The following is a 20,485-nucleotide window of genomic DNA, read 5'->3' on the forward strand; positions in this document are numbered from 1 at the left end:
GGTCTGGCTGCCCAGATTACCTCTCTGGTAGGTAATGGGGGTACTTCAGGTGGGTTGAGATTAGGGGCCTCCAGCACTAGTAAGGTGAGTAGGGATTTGCATAAAAATGGATTTCTCTTCTGTTATTTGTAGGAGCCCTAAGAGCGTCTGGAAGGTCTGAGGTGCCAGAGGACCAGGTGTAAGGTAAACCATGAGGTCACAAACTGTTTGATGCACAGGGAGGTACTGGGTTCTCTAGCGGATCATGTATGCTGGATGTTACAATCAACTAAGTAAATTAAAGTGTGGTGGTGTGTTATGTAGTTTGCTGAGGATGCATACGTAAATAAATAGGTCCTGAGATGTGAATCTCTAACTAAAACAACTGATCTGTGTCATAGGCTTTCTTTGAAATGGGGTCTGGATGGCTGAATCGGAGAGAGAAGTTAGTTGCTAAAAATATGATGTCAAATTGTGTTCCCTCGATGTGAGATCCCACACTCAATACATAGCCTTGTAAACTTAGCTGCATGTACAGTATTGTCCAGTCACCACCACTCTGCCCTGCACAGTGGCTGCACAAAGATCATACGGCAACTACAGACTGCACAGTCTCTGTGCAACTGAACAGGCTGAAATTTCACATTCATCACCAAATCCTGCATTTAAGATACGGACATCAAGATCTTAAATGCACAACTCAGCTTTACAACCTTTGCATAACAATGAAAAATTACATACTTGCACACTCACTTGATTACACTGCAGGGGAGCACTCACCTCCAAGGCATATGCACATTAGCTACACATGCTGAGATAAAATGCTCGCTAATTAAGTATTGCACACTTCACTGAACACACTAAAATCATACACTAATTATTATGGCCCTCACTATAACGCTGGCGGTAAATCCCACTTACCACCATGCTGACTGCCGCCAACATACCGCTGCCGCCGCGGATATCTGTTCACCATATTATGACATACACACATCAATCCGTCACTATTCAGCCACAGACACAAGTCCACCACACCAAAGGTTAGTGATAAACTGGAGGTATTAAAACCCACAGCGTTACACCAACAGAACTACATCCACCAAATTATGACCCACGAATCACCACGGCGGACATTCAGCGGTGGTAAACCACTGGTGGTACATACCTCCACGCTCAAAAGATACACACAAAAACATAACAGCACCACATTGGACAATTCAAACAACACATACCTGACACCCATACACACACCACACCCACACCACTATAAAACACCCACCCACAGTACCCACACCCTTTATGATTACAAATCATTGCCACCAGAGAGAGACAGCAAGACCACTCACACAACCAGAGTCACATACCACCATTACCTATACACCACCCACGCACCTCACAACACACACCCCAACACATCACCCTACACACCCTCACCCACACTACTCACCCAACACCCATGGCACCACAACGACACCCCAGATTCTCTGAGAAGGAGCTGAGGGTCATGGTGGAGAAAATCATTTGGGTAGAGCCGCAGCTATTTGGAGCACAGGTGCAGCAGATATCCATTGCTAGGAAGATGGACCTACGGCGGAGGATCGTGGACAGGGTCAACGCCGTGGGACAGCACCCTAGAACAAGGGACGACATCAGGAAGAGGTGGAACGACCTACGGGCGAAGGTGCGTTCCATTGCAGCAAAACACCAACTAGCTGTACAGAGGACTGGCGGTGTACCCCCGCCACCTCCCCCACAACTAACAACATGGGAGGAGCAAGTCTTGGCAATCATGCATCCTGAGGGCCTGGCAGGAGTAGCAGGAGGACTGGACTCTGGTAAGTCAACTCTCTATTTCTATCACCCCCTACCTGCATGCCATCACACACCCCCACCCTCACTCCTATCACTCCACCACTACCCACACTCCCTACCATCACATCTCACCCATACCAATGCCAAGCACTGCATGCACCACCAATGCATAGGCACCACTCACAGACCTGCATGGACACCTATCACCAAAGCATGCACACTGAAGAGAATCAGCTAGCCCACCACATACCAACTCACGCAAGTTCAGGCTGCCAGGGCGAATATAACCTAAGAGGGAAACCCACCCATGCACAAAATGTCACACACAGAAACAATAACAGTGCATTTACATTCCCACAGGTATCCCAGCCAATGTCACCGGAGATGAGGTGCCAGAACTAGCGAGTCCCCCCACAGAAGAGGCCCACAGTGATGACAGCGACTCGGCTCGTCTGGATCTGGATGGCCAACCTGGACCATCAGGGACCTCCGGACAGTCGGTTACCCAGGCACATTCACACACCATCACAGAGCCTCCCCTATCTGGAAACACCACAACCGCACCCACCCAGCGGACCCACACCTCTTTCCCCAGGACACATCAATCAGCAGTGTGCCCACCACTACAGGGACCCCAGAGTACCCCCCGCACCCAAGACAATCACGGGCCTTGGGGTCAGTGGCGGTGGGCACACGGTTCAGGGGACAGAGGCACAGGACAGCAGGGAAGCTGGGAGGACTGCTGTGCACCAGGGGGAGGACAGGCCCAGAGAACCAACTCTCCAGGAGGCACTCACTGAGATCCTGGGAGCATACCAACATTCCCAGGATACTCTGGGCCAGATCCTGGCCAATGTGCAGGATAACAGGCGGTTGCAGGAGGGACAGTACCAGGGGATCAGGGAGGACTTGCAGGCCTTTAACACCACCCTGGTCTCCATTACAGGGGTGCTGGCAGACATGGCCAACATTATGAGGGAGGCAGCCTCACAACAGCGGGTCCCTGCCACTAGCCAGTCAATTGAACAACCTTCCACCTCCGCTGCCGCTAGTGGACAGGAGGCCCGGCCACAGGACCAACAAGCCACCAGCACCCCTCCCCCTGCAGAAGGAGAACCACCCCGCAAATGTTCCCTGCGACCCAGACAGAAGCCAGAGACTATTGCCAAGACCCACCCCAGGAAATAAGATTCTCCTGATTGTCACCCTTGTGTCCCACTCTTTCACCCTATCCAACTTGCACTGCCATTACTCCCCTTCCTATGCCCCCTTGGACAATGCACCTGTGCTACAAATAGACTGGAACTATACCCTGGACTTTCCTCCATCATTACCCCAGCCCATTGCACTTCCCCTGTTTCTTCTTAGCACTGCAATAAACACCATTTGAAAAAATACTAGTATGGAGTATGTCAAATTATTTAAGTATGTATTTGTTTAACAAGGTTCAAATATTGCAATTCAACTGTACAGTAATGTGCACATAGGATAGTCCTGTAGTTGGCTGCAGTGAACACACCAGGAGCGATAGTTGGGCACCAACATCTGCAAAAAGAGTTACCAAATGGTACAGTGAGTGGGCATAGAAGTGGGAAATCACAGCCTGCCAGTGACAATCTCAAACAATAAAATGTCAATGAAATGTGAAGTACCACTGTCTTACCTGTGTGTCATTGGAAATATTGGTGAATCACTGCAGTTCTGTTGTCCTCATCTTCATCCTCTGCCTCCTCATCTTCACTCTCCACAGGGTCCACTGCTGCCACACAGGCATATCCAGCCTCCTCCTCCTGCAGAAAAGGCAGAAAAGGCACACAGCGTCTTAAGGCAAGGATATGCAACATGCAGAATGTGACGATTATCTGGCAGACCTTCTTGGGTGAGTAGCACATCGATCCACCAGTGAGATGGAGGCACCGAAACTTGGCTTTCAGGAGGCCAAAGGTACGTTCAATGATCCTTCTGGTTCGCCCATGTGCTTCATTGTAACGTTCCTCTGCCCTTGTCCTGGGATTCCTTGCAGGGGTCAGTAGCCATGATAGGTTGGGGTAACCAGAGTAACCTGCAAATATCAAGGGACAACATTTAGCCACACACCACACACACACCATACCCACACCATACCCATACACCAACATCCACTGGGTGGGAACCAGGACTCACCTATTAGCCAAAACGGTGCATCTGTAGTTGGACCATCACATTTGGGATGCTGCTATTCCTCAGGATAAAGGCATCATGCACTGATCCAGGATATACTTCGCTTTGACGTGGGAGATGTACTGATCCGCCAGGCACACCATCTAGACATTCATTGAATGAAAACTTTTTCGATTTCTGTAGACCTGTTCATGGCGCCAAGGGGGGGCAAACGCAATATGTGTTCCATCAATCTCCCCAATTATGTTGGGGATATGTCCCATTGGATAGAAGTTAGTCTTCACTGTGGCCAAATCATCCACTTGGGGGAAAACAATGTAGCTGAACATGTGTTTAATCAGGGCAGACAACACTCTGGTCAGCACTACTGAGAACATTGGCTGTGACATTACTGCTGTCAAGCCCACTGTCTCTTGGAAAGAACCATTTGCCAGGAAATGGAGCACAGATAGGACTTGCACAAGAGGGGGGATCCCAGTGGGATGACGGATAGCAGATATCAGGTCAGGCTCCAGTTAAGCACACAGCTCCATGATTGTGGCCCTGTCAAGTCTGTAGGTGAGGATAATGTACCTGTCCTCCATTGTTGCCAAGTCCACCAGGGGTCTGTACATGGTGGTATGTCTCTATCTCCTATTCATCCACAGCAGTTGCAATCTAGGGGGCAAAAGAGTGAGGAGGCGGTCATAAACTGTACATTATAGCCACCACAGTACAATGCATGATGTAATTTTGAAATGTATATGTTACATTCGTCCAGATTGTACTATTGTGAACTGTGATGCAGTTGTAATCCAGGGCCTGCCCCACCCGAACTGGCGTCTGCCTAACCTGTGTGGATGGACAGGTGGAAGTGAGGTAATTCCGCTGATGTTGTGCGCCGTTACAGGAGGCGGTCGTGAACCACCGGGCAACCCCTCATTGGATAATTTTGTCCCCTATGGGGTACAGTGGCCAATGGTGATGTACGCCGGCGGTGACGGTATGCACCGCCGCGGACGTCACCTCCATTTTCTATCTGTTAACTCACTTGCTACCTGACCTTCAACGGGATGCATGTGCTGCTGAGACCTGTGTCTGGAACCTACCGTGGCTCGTGTGACTGGGTAAAGGGCCCCTGTCTTCACCTCAACAGAGTTGCAGCGACTGGTGGACGGGGTCCTACCCCAGTAACGACTGCTCTATGGGCCTCCAGACCAACAGGTACACTGTGAGCACAATGCATGGGGAGTGAATGCATGGAGTGGTGTGTGTGAAGGCCTCATGTGGGGGGGTTGGTGGATGTCCCCTGGGCGACGTGCAGCTTGTGTGCTAGGCCATGTCTGTGCAAATGGGGATGGGAAGGGGTATGATGGGCCATGAGTGTAACAGACAGGACGGTCTGAGTAATACCTTTCCTTGTGTGTATTTTCTCTGCAGGTCAGTGCCCATCACAAGAAGGGTATATGGCGTGCCATTGTCAAGGACATGCGGACCCTGGGGGTCTATAGCAGGTGGAGCACCCAGTGTCAGAAATGGTGGGAGGACCTGAGATGCTGGGCAAGGAAGACAGTGGAGACCCAGCTGGGGATGGCCTCCCAACGAGAAAGGGGTGTCCATCGAACCCTGACCCCCCTGATGGCCCGCTTACTGGCGGTCGCCTATCCGGAGCTGGATGGGCACTTGAGGGCGTCACAGCAGCCACAAAGGGGTGAGTACATTGTCCATCCTTACAACTTACGTATAGTAGGGTGGTATCCGGGTGGGGGTTGTGTGTCAGTGGGTGCCCCTAGGCTAGGGCTGACATTGCAGAGTAGGTTCGATGTTGGCCAGGGTTCTGAAGTGATAATCCTGCTACCTAGCTTGTAGGTATCCACAACTGGTCAGGGCTCTGTGGGTCCCAGGTGTGCTGCATTTGGTGGTATGAGCCCCTCCCTATGCCTTGGTGCCTAGCATTATAACTGGTAGTGCAATGCATAGTGCGTAGGGCTGTTTCCTGTGTGTGACGGTGGTGTGTACGCTAACAGTGGTGTTGGTGCAGCCACTGACCCAGTGTATTCTTTGTCTCTTACCCCCTGTTTTGTTTTGTCATCCTGTCCTCATGTGCATTAGCATAATCTGGCGGAGGAGCAGAGGCACCGGCGACGGAGGGAGCTGCATCCCACAGGACCCAGGAGGCAGAGTTCACCGATGTTGAGGGCACCAGTGGGACGGAGGGTGAGGGGAGCACCACGGCAGAGACTAGAGGGGACAGGTTCGACTCTGATACCTCCTCCGATAGAAGCTCCCTGGTGGTGGCGGACGTCTCTGTGCTCACCCCAGCTACAGGTACATCCACCACCCCGTACCAGCACCGCCCTCCTAACAGCCCCTGATTGAGTTGCCCGTGCCCGCTCACCCAGGAGGGTGGGCATCTCCTTCGTCCCAGGCACCTCAGGCCCTGCCCCAGTGAGCTCTGCTGCCCTGAGTGAGGAGGTTATTGACCTCCTGAGATCCATGTCTGTTGGGCAGTCAACCATTGTGAATGCTATCTAGGGGGTGGCAGCCCAAATGCAACAAATCAATGCATTTCTGGAGGGCATTCACACTGGCTTGGCAGCCCAACAGAGATCAATCCAGGCTCTGGCCTCCTCTCTGATGGCAGCCATTCTCCCTGTTTCCACCCTCCAACTTCCTCTTCCCAATCCCATTCCCCTCAACCCCAACCTATCCCAAGCACACAGGCAGACCAGCATGCACACAAGACAACGCACAAGAGTGGTTCAGGCAAACACAAGCACCACACTTCATCCCACAGGCACTCACACAAACACCATCCAGATGTAGACATACCAACATCAACTGCTTCCACTGGGTCCCCCTCCTCCTCCACCTCCTTCCCAGTTCCGTCTACACTCACACCTGCATGCACTGCATCCTCAGCCATTACCTCCACCACCAGCACACCTAGCATAACACACACCTCACTGGCAGACACCACGCCAACAGCCATGCACACATTCCCTGTGTCCTCTCCCACTGTGTCTGTGTCCCCCTCCCAAGGTACACAAAGGCAAGCACTCAGACACTCAACAGCCATCCACCTCACAACAGTATCCAGTCCGTGCACCTGCACCCAAACACAGCAGACAGACACCTTCCACAACCACTCCCTCTTCCTCCACTCCCAAACCTTCTCCCTCTTCCCACCCCAATGTCCTTAAGAAGTTTTTCCTCTCCACCATTGACCTTTTCCCTATCCCTACCCCCATCCTTCACGTCTGTCCAGAGTGGGTAAAACCCAGGCAAGCACCTCAGCCACCCAGTCCATGGGCCCAGTAGTTTCCACAGCAACTCTAGGTGGTAAAGGATCCAGGCCACCAGCCAGCCTCACGGAAAGGGTGCCTGCCCCAAGTGCTGTCAGGAAGGGCAAGGAGCCATCCACAGCTGCTGCCAGGAAGGGCAATGAGCCATCCCCAGCTGCTGCCAGGAAGGGCAAGGGGCCTGCACCAGCTGCTGCCCTGAAGAGCAAGGAGCCATCCCCACCTGCTGCCAGGAAGGGCAAGAGGCCTGCACCAGCTGCTGCCCTGAAGAGCAAGGAGCCACCCCCAGCTTCTGCCAGGAATTGCAAGGAGCCATCCCCAGCTGCTGCCAGGAAGGGCAAGGGGTCTGCACCAGCAGGCTGGAAGGAGAAGGGGCCTGGTGCAGGGACTCAGTCGGAGCCCCCACCACCAACCATGGTTGTGCAGCTGTCCGAGGCTGCAGGGGATGGGCTGGAGCTCCCCCCCACAACCACCAGCAGCAGCAGCACCGCCACCAGCAGAGGGCAGTTGTCCGAGGCTGCAGGGGATGGGCTGGAGCTTCCGCCCACAACCACCAGCAGCAGCAGCACCCCCACCAGCAGTGGGCAGCTGTCCGAGGCTGCAGGGGATGGGCTGGAGCCTCCCACCACAACCACCAGCAGCAACGCCACCAGCAGTGGGCAGCTGTCCGAGGCTGCAGGGGATGGGCTGGAGCTTCCCCCCACAACCACCAATAGTAGCACCAGCAGTACCACTGCCACCACTGAGCAGCTGTCACCGCCCGCGGACATTCATTAGACCTGCATTCATGGGCTGTTGTGCGGCCTTCCCCCTGCAAATCCTGTGGGTATGACACCCAGCTGAGAGACTGTGACTTTGCACTCCCCAGGATCAGAAGCACAGGGCACAATGCCCCCTCCAGAACCAGTGGGTATGGCACCCACTCACCCCATCCTCACAGGATGAAGGTCACAAGGCACGATGCCCCCTCCAGAACCAGTGGGTATGGCACCCACTCACTCCATCCTCCCCAGGATGAAGATCACAGGGCACAATGCCCCCTCCAGAACCAGTGGGCAAGTCACCCACTTGAGAGACTGTGGCCTTGCAATCCCCAGGACCAAGCACAAGCAATGCTGCCCCCTCCAGAGAATGTGGGCAAGTCACCCACTTGAGAGACTGTGGCCTTGCACTCCCCAGGACGAAGCACAGGGCATGTTGCCCCCTCCAGAGAATGTGGGCATGTCACCCACTTAAGAGACTGTGGCCTTGCACTCCCCAGGACAAAGAGCAATGGGCATGTTGCCCCCTCCAGGACCAGTGGTGTTGTTGCATCTGCCGGGTGAGGTGCCCCCCTGCTCCCCATCCGCTGATCTGCCTGCCTATTTTCGAACTGATGTCCCTGCAGTGTTCTCTCTGTGTTGTTGCAGGAGACAAGTGGGGCCTTGGACTTTGTGATGTGGCCCTGTGGCCCACGCACGTTGAGAACTGGGCTGTGCCACTTGATTTGTACATACAGTAGGTGTATCATTTTAGTTTTGATATACGTATTTTTTACGTATTTATATTATTACACTCACTTTCATCTATTTGTGTTGTCCTTGCATTATTCCTGAGGGGCACGGGGTCAATATGTTTTCTTGTGCATCTGATTGTGTGTATGGTGTTGGGGGTGGGAGTGTGTGTGTTGTGCGTGTGTGTGTCACTCTCTTTTTCCTCCCCCCACCCTGTGTGCTATGTGGCTGGACTTACCGTGGTCGTCTTCACCGTTGTTGGTGTTCATGTTGGAGCATAACGTAGAAGATCATTGGGAAGATTTGCAGCACTGGCTCCATGGCGGCGTGGTTGTTCCCCGTGTCTCCAAAGGTGAGTCGTTTCTCTTCTGTGCAGTGTTTCCACCAGCCTTTTGATGTCGTTGGTACCACCCCGGAAAAGGTGTCGGATTGCAGGGTCTTAATACGGTGGGCGGAACATTGACTTTCGCTTGGCTGTGGACGGCTACCGCCGTGGTGCCTGTTGTTTCCGCCCTGGCGGTCGGTGTGGTAAACTGGCTGTCTATCTGAGCGCTTTCCGCCATGGTCATAATTTGGCAGTAGTTACCGCCGGCCTGTTGGCAGTATTACCGCCACTTTATCACCAGGGTTGTAATGAGGGCCTATGTCTTGTGCACCAAGATGTGCATACTGCTATTGTATTAATCATGCTATTCCCTGTCAGGCTTTATGCACCTATCCGAACACTAAGAGCATAGACTCAGGACTTGGCCTTTCACACTTAGCCACAGAGGTTATGACCTCACATACTTGACCAGACCCTGCAAAATAAGCAACACATGCATTCAATTCCAGACCTTGCACATTTACTTGCATCCACTGTGATTTTACACTCACCACCAGGCACTACACCATTAGCTGAACAAAACAAGATTACAAAATCATCCCAGTCCTAGAATACTGAGTTACACATACAGCCATTGCTCACTCACCATCAAGCCTGGCTTACCTAAACACACTGTGATTGTAGCCACTATTTAACCTTTCACACCTAGAGGTGCACCCTAGGATTGCATCCTCACTACTCAGTCCTGCATTTTACCACACATAGTAACATCAGATTAGCAAAACTTGGCCTACTCCTAGGTGGATGCACTGCAATTATACACACACATTAAGACCCAGCACACTTACCTACCTGTTTGAATTAATATCACACACTGACTACCAGGCCATGAACACTTGACTGTAGACATGGTGATTGCTCACTCATGATAGATCATTCTGAGTTATACACAGATACAATTTAAGCTTCTTTGTCACTGGACACTGAGGAGCATTCACTGAAACTGCACATTCCCTCAGCTCGGCACCATGAGGTATACATACTGAGATTTTGCACTTCTTAGGTACTACTCAGTGAGGTACACACACTGAGATTGTACTCTCCCTCAGTACTGCACAGGGAGGTAAAATCAAAGTAGAAACATGCATTCCCTCAAAGCTACACGCACAGATACTACCTTTCAGATTGCATTTTTCTACTTTCCACAGGTGCTGGAAACTGAGACCCATAAAGAGAGTCTGCACACCAAAATTCATACCAACAACCACCAAGGCGTACATGACAGCCACAACTCTTGAAAAGGGATAGTTCTGGCTGTGCGATCTAAGAATAGTAGTGTGCATGAATTATTTGGTCCTTGCCTTTCCTACAAACACACACCTTCAAAGTCATCTCAAGGACCCACCCGTCTCGTGTGTTTACCAGTTGCAGCTCGCAAAGCTTTGAAGGGGCAGGGCGTCGCACGGGGCCGAGAACAAAAATATTAAATTCGGGAAATAAAATTAAACAAAAAAAACTTACCTCCTACTACTGTATCTCTAAACAAATCAATGCATTTAAGTCTGGACTGTCTGCCTTAGGCTGCCTGCCCAGCCTCGCGTTGAAGCAGGAGATAGAAGCCAGGGAGTAAATCAACCTTCTGCACTGTGACGCAGGACTTACCCTTCTAAAGCCCTCCATTTCCATTGTGAGCTATGGTGGTATCCACTGTAGTGACGCTGTCAGCATCACGGGTTCGGGCGCCAGAGTCTTCATCCCTGCGTGAGGACAGTTGTCTGTCATTCACAAGCATAGACCCCACCTTTACCTTCCGTCACACGTAAGAGTGGATGCAAGCATGTGTGATTGGGTGCCTCGTACTGAGCATGTAATGCACGATCAGCAGGGAATAAAAGACATAAAATTCTTTTTGCGAACGTGTACTGGAGACAGCTGGCAGCAAACAAAGACAGGGGCACTGTGCCTTAACACCACTAGACACCACAAATGTTTCCAACTTCGAGCTTGTTAGTTGAATAAGAGGCATCTGTTTTCCATGAGTCTTAAACCCTCTTTTTAACTTGGACCCTATTAAAAGCGACTCCGAGAGGTATTTTATTGACTGCTTTAGTTTCAATCATCCCTTAAAAGGAATTAAATCACATTAGAAACACCCTGGATGCTTAAGCAGGCCAGTGATTGGACGAACTCTTTTCCGCATTGCCTGCAGCGGGTCTCTCCCACCATCAAGTTAACGTGTTAAGCCACTTCCTGCCCTCCCCTGTCTCGAGGGAATGACAGAGGCGGACATAATCAGACAGACAGGGCCCGGAGAACAGGTCTGGCTTATTCTTGTATTTTACGCTGCCTCTCGTATACTTGTGGTCGGAAGGCATGCCTAGGTCGGCTCATGAATGTAATTAAATTATTGTTAAGGGATAGATTTTAGTGTGGTTTGAGAGGGTTGGCACTCTGCAGCACATAAATCCGTTTTTTCCTAGTTTTGTGGGTGGATGTATATAAATAGCTAAGCATACCTGTGTCAATGACACCAGGATTGCCTCCATTTTGGCTCACAGATGTTCCCATATAGAAATAGGCCAAGTCTGTGCCGCTTTTTCCAGCTGTGGAGAACCTGGGAGGGACAGTAAAACATGATGGCTGATTCTTTCAGTACAGTAAGAATGCAGTTTGCCGTTGATAAATTCAGAATTCACAGAAATCTAGGCTGTTCTCCAACCGTTCATTAAAATTTGCAGAACGCAGTTGGCAAACAAGGTTGGTGATCAAAGTAACAAAGGCCATCATTACAACCCTGGTGGTTGGTGATATAGTGGCGGTAATACCGCTAACAGGCCGGCGGTAATAACTATGAAATTTTGACCACGGCGGAAACCGCTCAGACAGACAGCCACTTTAACACACCACCACCAGGACAAAATCAACAGGCACCACGGCGGTAACCGCCTACAGCCAGGCAGAAGACAATGTTCCGCCCACTGTATAGTGACATACCAATCCTCCACGTTTTCCGGGGGGTACCAATGACATCAAAAGCCTGGCGGAAACACTGCACAGAAGGGAAACGGCTCACCTCTGGAGACTCAAGGATGAACCACGCCGCCATGGAGCCCGAGTTGCATGTATTCCCAATGATCTTCTATGTTCCACTCCACTATGAACACCAACACGGTGAAGACGACTACGGTGAGTACTGCCGGCTAGCACACAGGGGAGTGGGCAGGGGGAAAGAGAGTGACACACACATGGAACATGCAACACGCAACCCCTCGACCCCCAACACCATACACACAAGCAGATGCAGTAACCTAACATATTCACCCCGTACCCCTCAGGAATAATGCAAGGACAAAAGGAATTGATTAAAGTGAGTGTAATAAGATAAAATAGTATAAATACGTGCATCCAAATCAACAAGTATGTACACATTTACAAATGTAGGGACACTGCCCAGTCCTCAATGTTCGTGGGCCACAGGGCCACATCACAAAGTCCATGCCCCACATCACTCCTGCAACAACACGGAGAGAACACTGCAGGGGCATCAGATCAAAAATAGCCAGGCACCTCAGTGGGACTGGAAATGGGGGGCACCTCAGCCAGAAGATGGTGCAACGCCACGCGTCCTGAAGAGGGCAACATGTCCATCACTCTGTCCTGGAGACTGCAAGTCCACAGTCTCTCAAGTGGGTGACTTGCCCACTGGCTCTGGAGGGGGCAACAAGCCCTGTGCTTTATCCTGGGGAGAGCATGGCCACAGTCTCACAAGTGGATGGCTTCTCCACTGGTTCTGGAGAGGGCATTGTGCCCAGTGATCTTCATCCTGTGGAGGATGGGGTGAGTGGATGGCTTCTTCCACTGGTTCTGGAGGGGGCATTGTGCCCAGTGATCTTCATCCTGGGGAGGAAGGGGTGAGTGGATGGCTTCTTCCACTGGTTCTGGAGGGGGCATCGTGCCCAGTGATCTTCATCCTGGGGAGGATGGGGTGAGTGAATGGCTTCTTCTACTGGTTCTGGAGGGGGCATTGTGCCCTGTGATGCAGATCTTGGGGAGTGCAAGGTCAAAGTCTCTCACCTGGGTCTCAGACCCACAGGATTTGCAGGGGCCACACTGCGCAACAGCCCATGGATGCAGGACTACACGCTGTCCGCCAGCGGTGACAGCTGCTCAGTGGTGGCAGTGGTGGTGCTGGTGGTGGTGTTGGCAGTAGTGGGGGGAGGCTCCAGCCCATCCCCTGCAGCCTCAGACAGCTGCCCACTGGGGCTGCTGCTGCTGGTGGTGGTGCTGGCAGTGGTGGGGGAGGCTCCAGCCCATCCCCTTCAGCCTCGGACGGCTACCCACTGGGGCTGCTGCTGATGGTGGCAGTGCTGATGGTGGTCCTGGCAGTGGTGGGGGGAGGCTCCAGCCCATCCCCTGCAGCCTCAGACGGCTGCCCACAGAGGCTGCTGCTGCTGGTGGCGGTGCTGGCAGTGGTGGGGGGGCTCCGGCCCATCCCCTGCAGCCTTGGACGGCTGCCCACTGGGGTTGCTGCTGCTGGTGGTGGTGCTGGCAGTGGTGGGGGGAGTCTCCTGCCCATCCCCTGTAGCCTCGGATGGCTGCACCACCATGGTTGGTGGTAGTGGCTCCAACTGAGTCCCTGCACCAGGCCCCTTGTCTTTACTGCCTGCTGTTGCAGGCCCCTTGCCCCTCCTTTCTGCAGCTAGGGCTGCCTCTTTGCCCTTCCTTCCTGCAGCTGGGGCTGCCTCCTAGCCCTTCCTTCCTGCAGCTGGGGCTGACACCTTGCCCTTCCTTGACGCACTTGGGGCAGGCACTCTTTCCGTCTAGCTGGCTGGTGGCTGGGATCCTTTCCCACCTGGAGTAGTTGGGGACACTACTGTGCCCGTGGACTGGGTGGCTGAGGTGCTTGGCTGGGTTTTGATCACCCTGGACTGATGTGAGGGACGGGGGGAGGGCTGGGGAAGAAGTCAGTGTTGGTGAGGAAAAGCATCTTAGGGACATTGGGGCGGTAAGAGGGAGATGGTTTGGGAGTGGCTGAAGAGGGAGTGGTGGTAGGAGATGTCAGTCTGCTGTGTTTGGGTGCAGGTGCGTAGGCTGGATGCTTTTGTAAGGTGGATGGCTGTTGGGTGTCTGAGTGCTTGCGTTTGGGTACTTTGGGAGGGGGGGCACAGACACAGTGGGAGAGGACACAGGGGACGTGTGCATGGATGTAGGGGTGGTGACTGCCAGTGAGTGGTGTGTACTGATAGGTGTGCTGGTGATAATGGATTAGGATGTAGTGCATGCAGGTGTGAGTGGAGACACAACTGGGAGGAGGAGAAGGGGGCCACAATGGAGGCAGTGGATGTTGGTATGTCTGATTCTGGATGGTGTTTGTGTGAGTGCCTGTGGGATGAAGTGTGGTGCTTGTGTTTGCCATGTCCACTCTTGTGTGTTGTCCTGGGTGCCTGCTCGTCTGACTGTGTGCTTGAGATAGGTTGGGGTTGAGGGGAATGGGATTGGGAAGAGGAAGTTGTAGGGGGGAGGGTGGAAACAGCGACAATGGCTGCCATCAGAGAAGAGGCCAGAGCCTGGATTTATCTCTGTTGGGCTGCCGAGCCAGTGTGAATGCCCTCCAGAAATGCATTGATTTGTTGCATTTAGCCTGCTAACCCCTGGATGGCATTCACAATGGTTGACTGCCCAACAGTGATGGATCGCAGGAGGTCAATAGCGTCCTCACTCAAGGCAGCAGGGCTAACTGGGGCAGAGCCTGAGGTGTCTGGGGCGAAGGAGATGCCCACCCTCCTGAGTGAGTGGGTACAGGAAACTCGATGAGGGGCTGCTGGGAGGGCGGTGCTGGTATGGTGTGGCGGCAGTACCTGTAGCTGGGATGGTCACAGAGGTGTCCGCCACCACCAGGGAGCTTCCATCGGAGGAGGTATCAGAGTCTAAACTGTCCCCTCCAGTCTCCGCTGTGGTGCTCCCCTCACCCTCCGTCCCACTGGTGCCCTCAGTGTTGGTGGACTCTACCTCCTGGGTCCTGTGGGATGCAGCTCCCTCCATCGCCAGTGCCTCTGCTCCTCTGTCAGATGATGCTAATGGACATAAGGACAGGATGACAAAACAAAAAGGGGGGGAAGAGACAAAGGATACACTTGGACAATGGCAGCAACAACACCAGCGTTGACGTACACAACACACTCACACACAGGGAACAGCCCTACGCAGTAGGCAACGCACTACCAGTCACAAAGCTAGTCACCAGCCCATTGATAGGAACACCTAACGCAAATTGCAGCATACTAGAGAACCATAGACCCCTGCCCAGTAGTGGATGCCTACTAGCTTGGTTGGAGGACTTTCACATCAGAACCCTGCCCAACACGGGACCTACTCTGCAATGCCAGGCCTGGGCTAGTGGCACCCAGAGAGCCCACAACCCCCACCCAGATACAACCCCACCAGTCATAATTGGTAAATTAGGGCACTGTATTCACCCCCTTGTTGCTGCTGTGATGCCACCATGCGCCCATCTAGCTCCGGATAGACCACTGCCAGTATGTGGGCCATCAGTGGGGTCAGGGTTCGACGGGCACCCCTTCCTCATAGGGAGGCCATCCCCAGCTGGGCCTCTGCCGTCTTCCATGCCCAGTGTCTCAGGTCCTCCCACCGTTTCCGACAGTGGGTGCTCCGCCTGCCGTAGACCCCCAGGGTCCACCCGTCCTTGGCGATGGCACACCATATACCCTTCTTTTGATGGGCGATGACCTGCAGGGAAATGGACACAGGGAAAGGTATTAGTTTGACTGTCCTGCCTGTTACACTCATGGCCCACCATGCCTCTTCCCATCCCTATTAGCACACACGTGGCCCACCATACATGCTGTACGCTGCCCAGGGCCCATCCACCAAACCCCCCTACATGAGGCCTTCACACACAGAACTCCATGCATTCACGCCCCATGCATCGTACTCACGGTGTACTCAACTGTTGGTCTGGAGGCCCATACAGCAGTCGGTACTGGGGTAGGACCCCATCCACCAGTCGTTACAACTCCGCAGAGGTGAAGGCAGGGGCCATTTCCCCAGTAACACGAGCCATGGTCGGTTCCAGACACAGGTCACAGCAGCACATGCAGTGTAGGTCCTCTCCTGTTGAAGGTCAGGTAGCAAGTGAGTGCACAGATAGAAAATGACAGTCACGTCCACGGCGGTGCATACCGTCACCACCGGTGTACATCACCATTGGCCACTGTACCCCGTAGGGCCCAATGTTAACCAATGAGGAGTTGCACAGCGGTTCTCGACCGTCTACCGCAACGGCACACAACGTCAGCGGAATTACCTCATTTCCACCTGTCCCTCCATACAGGGCAGGCAGACCCCATTTCGGGGGGGGTGCAGACCATGGATCGTAACTGCGTCACAGTACACAAATGCACCATTTGGACATCTCCAAAAAAATACTATTACAATCACAACATGCATTGAACTGTAGTGGTTGAAATGTAGAGATAATGATCAGCCTGTTCGATGCTGACAATTTCTCTCTTCTCCACAATAACAAAGAAAATTTGTTCTTTGTCTTTACCAGTGCTTGTTGTAACACACTTGCTTGTTGAACAATGATTGTGGCGGGTAAGAGCCCTGGTTCTGCCCTGGCAGTGACTTAAAACGAGGATAGGGTTCTTACATAACTTCACAGCACAGGGTCGTGATTTGTGACTGTTCCCGCACTGGGTAATGTGAATTCAGCGATTTAGTTCCTCTCTTATTTCTCATTTTACTTAATCTTGCATTCCCCAAGAGTGTTAGCTATTTCTTCATGCTGTGTTTCTGTATTTTTTGTGTGCATCGTATAACTTTTGTATAATGCACACTTTGAGTCATGCAAGGTGTTTATGAGGTGCTTTGACTGGCAGCTCTGGAGTTGAGACTGTCAGCAAACAAAGTGCCTGTCAGTGGGTTGGCCCCTCTACAGAGCACATAGGACAAGGGTTATGTATTACACTTGCAATTGAAATTCAGTGTAAATGTGTGTGAAGGGGGCCACAGAGGTCAAAATATTTAGAAAGCAAAAGGAAATAAAGTGCTTAAATGTGAATGAGCAAGGTGTGTGTTTGAGGTGGTACAATGAGGTAGATGTGAGGAAGTGCATTCAGGGGAAAGTGAAAAGAGGGTGCTGAGGAGGAAAGAGAGGAATACAAGCCCTATTTGGCCTGTTTGAATACAAGTCCACAAACATCTGAAGTCATTTGTGTTATTCTACAATTTCTTAGGTAATAGGCAGTGCAACTTAGAGGAATTTGAGTCACTTTATCACTCCCCTTTTCCTCAGGAGTCTCCTTTTCTGATGGTTAATATTGGCAGGGGTCTCAGTGGTAGGAGGAGTGAAACATTCTACAACAGCCCACGATGCCACTGCAGTAGAGTTCAAGAATTTAAATGGGATTTGTGACAATATCCTTATTGAGGAACCAGAAACCAATTATGGCTACCTTGCCCATTATATTTATAACACAATACCATGATAGACAATAGTAAATCCACAAATTCTTGCATAATTACTGGAACCTCTTGAGAAACATGCTTAAACTACAGGCTGCCTTCTCCCCAACAGCTAAACTTGGATTTAGGCAAGCACGCAATCTGAAGAACAAACTTTGTACATCAGAATTTAGAAATCTATAACACCAATAAATGACCTTTTCAAGCAACCACTAGGTTTCTTTACATGCCATACTTTTTTATCTGCAAGTGATAAATAAGACAAACAAGTTCAAGACCAAGAATGGTACAGAATACACAATATGTAACTGTTTAAATTGCATCATTTACACGATTCCCTGTTCTTTTTGACAATACATGTGTAGACAGTTCCCTGTCCCCACTAAAATCCTGTTTCCGAGAACTCTACTGAAACATTCACAAGCCTGACCCAGGCAAACATCTACATCAAATACCACTACATCTAACATCGCACCCATAGCTGGACTTTCAAAATCTTTGCAATAGACCACATGAAAAAGCTATCAAGAGGTGGTTACAGGAAACCTCTCTGGAGGAAAAAAGAAATTGTGGGAATAAAATCCATTATTGGCTCTACACATCGTAAACACAAACTTCAAATGTATTCTGACACTACCACGCCCTGCCAAAGAACACACACCTCAGTCCAGACTGACTTTATCACCATAGTCTCAACCATCATATACACACCCTTGGTTTTCTGTCTGTAACTGTAGCACATAACAAGTTGTAATGAACTTCTAAGCTTTGCTCCCAATAGAAACAGAAATAGCTACTAGCGATTTTCTATGCCTCACTAAATGTTTTCTTTTGTGTAGTATAATACCTGTATCAATTATAATACCTAGTTTCGAATAATTGTTCACACAATCTGACCCAAAAGGAGCGACTTCATTCTCCTTGCTTCCTTAATCTAACTGATAACTGTACAAGAGTACTGCTGCTGCTTAACAGTAGACATGGAGAAAGGGGAATGTGATAAGAGAGAAATAGAGACACTGGATATTTCTGTTCTGACTGTTCTTACATGTGGGCTCAACAGGCTCCGCAAGAACTTTGATATCTAAAATTATAACTAACCTTTTAAGTTCCAATTCACAAATCATAATAGTAATTGTCATATACCCTTTGCAGGAGGTTAAGACTTTGGGAAGTTTGGTAGTTTAAATGTAAATGGAATCTCTTTATCCTTATTATCTATGAAAGAGTATAGCAGAACTAAATAACTTGTTCCCATGAAATGGGTCCCTAGTTTTATCTCAGAGGCAATGTGTAAAGTATTTGTACACACACAAAGAGTGACACAGTGAAAATACCACAAAAGTACTCTACGCCAGTTTAAAAAAGTACCCAATATTTATCTGAGTAAAATAAGACCAAAATGCTAAAAATCAAACATACACAATCAAAGATACACATTTTTAAAGATTAAGGTGGTCATTATGAACACAGCGGTAAACCCCGCTGACCACTGTGGCGACGGTGAACAGAAGACTGCCATTGGCGGTGAACAGAACCCCGCCATATCACGAACCAAAAGTCACATTTTGACAAAAATCACCAGTCCACTAGTCTCCGCAAGGACCTTGTCAGTGGAAATGCCGGACCTCCCACCCCGCCACCACCGAGCACACCCACACCCCACCCTCCAAATAATGATGCACAAATCACCTTGGTGGTTAGTGGAGGCCGAACGACCATTGGCAGTACAGACCACCACGGGCGGCAAGTGGACCCAACAGTAAGAAGTGCACACATTGGACAAGTTAGAAACCCACACACCTGACACACATCCACAACACTATAAAACACTCACAGGCACACCCCTCAATCCTTTGCAACAAAAGTAGGCCAGCGATGACAGAGAGCACCAGAGGCAGACACCGAACACCACAACCCACAAGACTTACACCCAACCACACAAGAGCACCCTCACCAAGATCCACAAAAGACACCAGTTACGACACTCACCGTGGCACCCCCCAAACACCCACACTTCACAGAAAATGGGAACTAAGGACCACCATGGTGGTCGAGATTCTGAAGGTCGAGACACAACTATTTGGGGCTCAGGTGTAGCACACACCCATTGCCAGGAAGATGGAGCTATGGCAGACCATTGTCAACAGGGTCAATGGAGTGGGACACCATCCATGCACCAGGGACGACATCCGCAAGAGATGGAATGACCTGCATGGGAAGGTCAGGGCCATGGCATCCAGGCACCACATTGCAGTCCAGAAGACTGGGGGAGGACCTCCACCAACACCACCCGAATGCACTGACTGGGAGGAAAAGGTACTGGCCATCCTGCACCCTGAGGGAGTCAATGGACTTACTGGAGGAATGGACTCGGGTAAGTCGTCTACATTTACCCCAAATCCATCACACCTGGAATGCATGCTCCACCCCACCCCTCCAACACCCACCAGGACCACTACCCCACCCAGGCCAAAATCACTACATCCAGTCACCCTGCATGCCCACAAACCCACTAACAGGCCCACATCCCTCACCCTGTGCACAGCCACCTACCCCTGCAAGGAAACACAATGGCCTATAGCACCCACAATGCACCTCCACATCCCAAGCCAAAAGCAATGCTAACCCCACCAAAGGATCCTGCATGGCCCCAAAGTGTGTAAGCTGCAGAAACCCGCCCAGGCGCATGCCCCCCATCCGACCATGCAAATGTAACAGACATGTTCATTTCCCCCAAAAGGCACACCCTGACAGACAGGACAAGGAGTGCCAGTGCCCCATAGGGAGACAGAGGCGCCTCAGTGGACACTGTGGATGGAACCCTGGACACTGATGAGCAGGCTGGCCTCTCACACAGTCCTGGACTGTCACCATCCAGCAGCCCCACCCAGGATACCACTGACACCCCTACCACTCAGGCAATTACATCAGCCCAGAGCAACCGT

The sequence above is a fragment of the Pleurodeles waltl genome, chromosome 4_1, assembly GCF_031143425.1.
Source record: "Pleurodeles waltl isolate 20211129_DDA chromosome 4_1, aPleWal1.hap1.20221129, whole genome shotgun sequence".
Taxonomy (NCBI): domain Eukaryota; kingdom Metazoa; phylum Chordata; class Amphibia; order Caudata; family Salamandridae; genus Pleurodeles; species Pleurodeles waltl.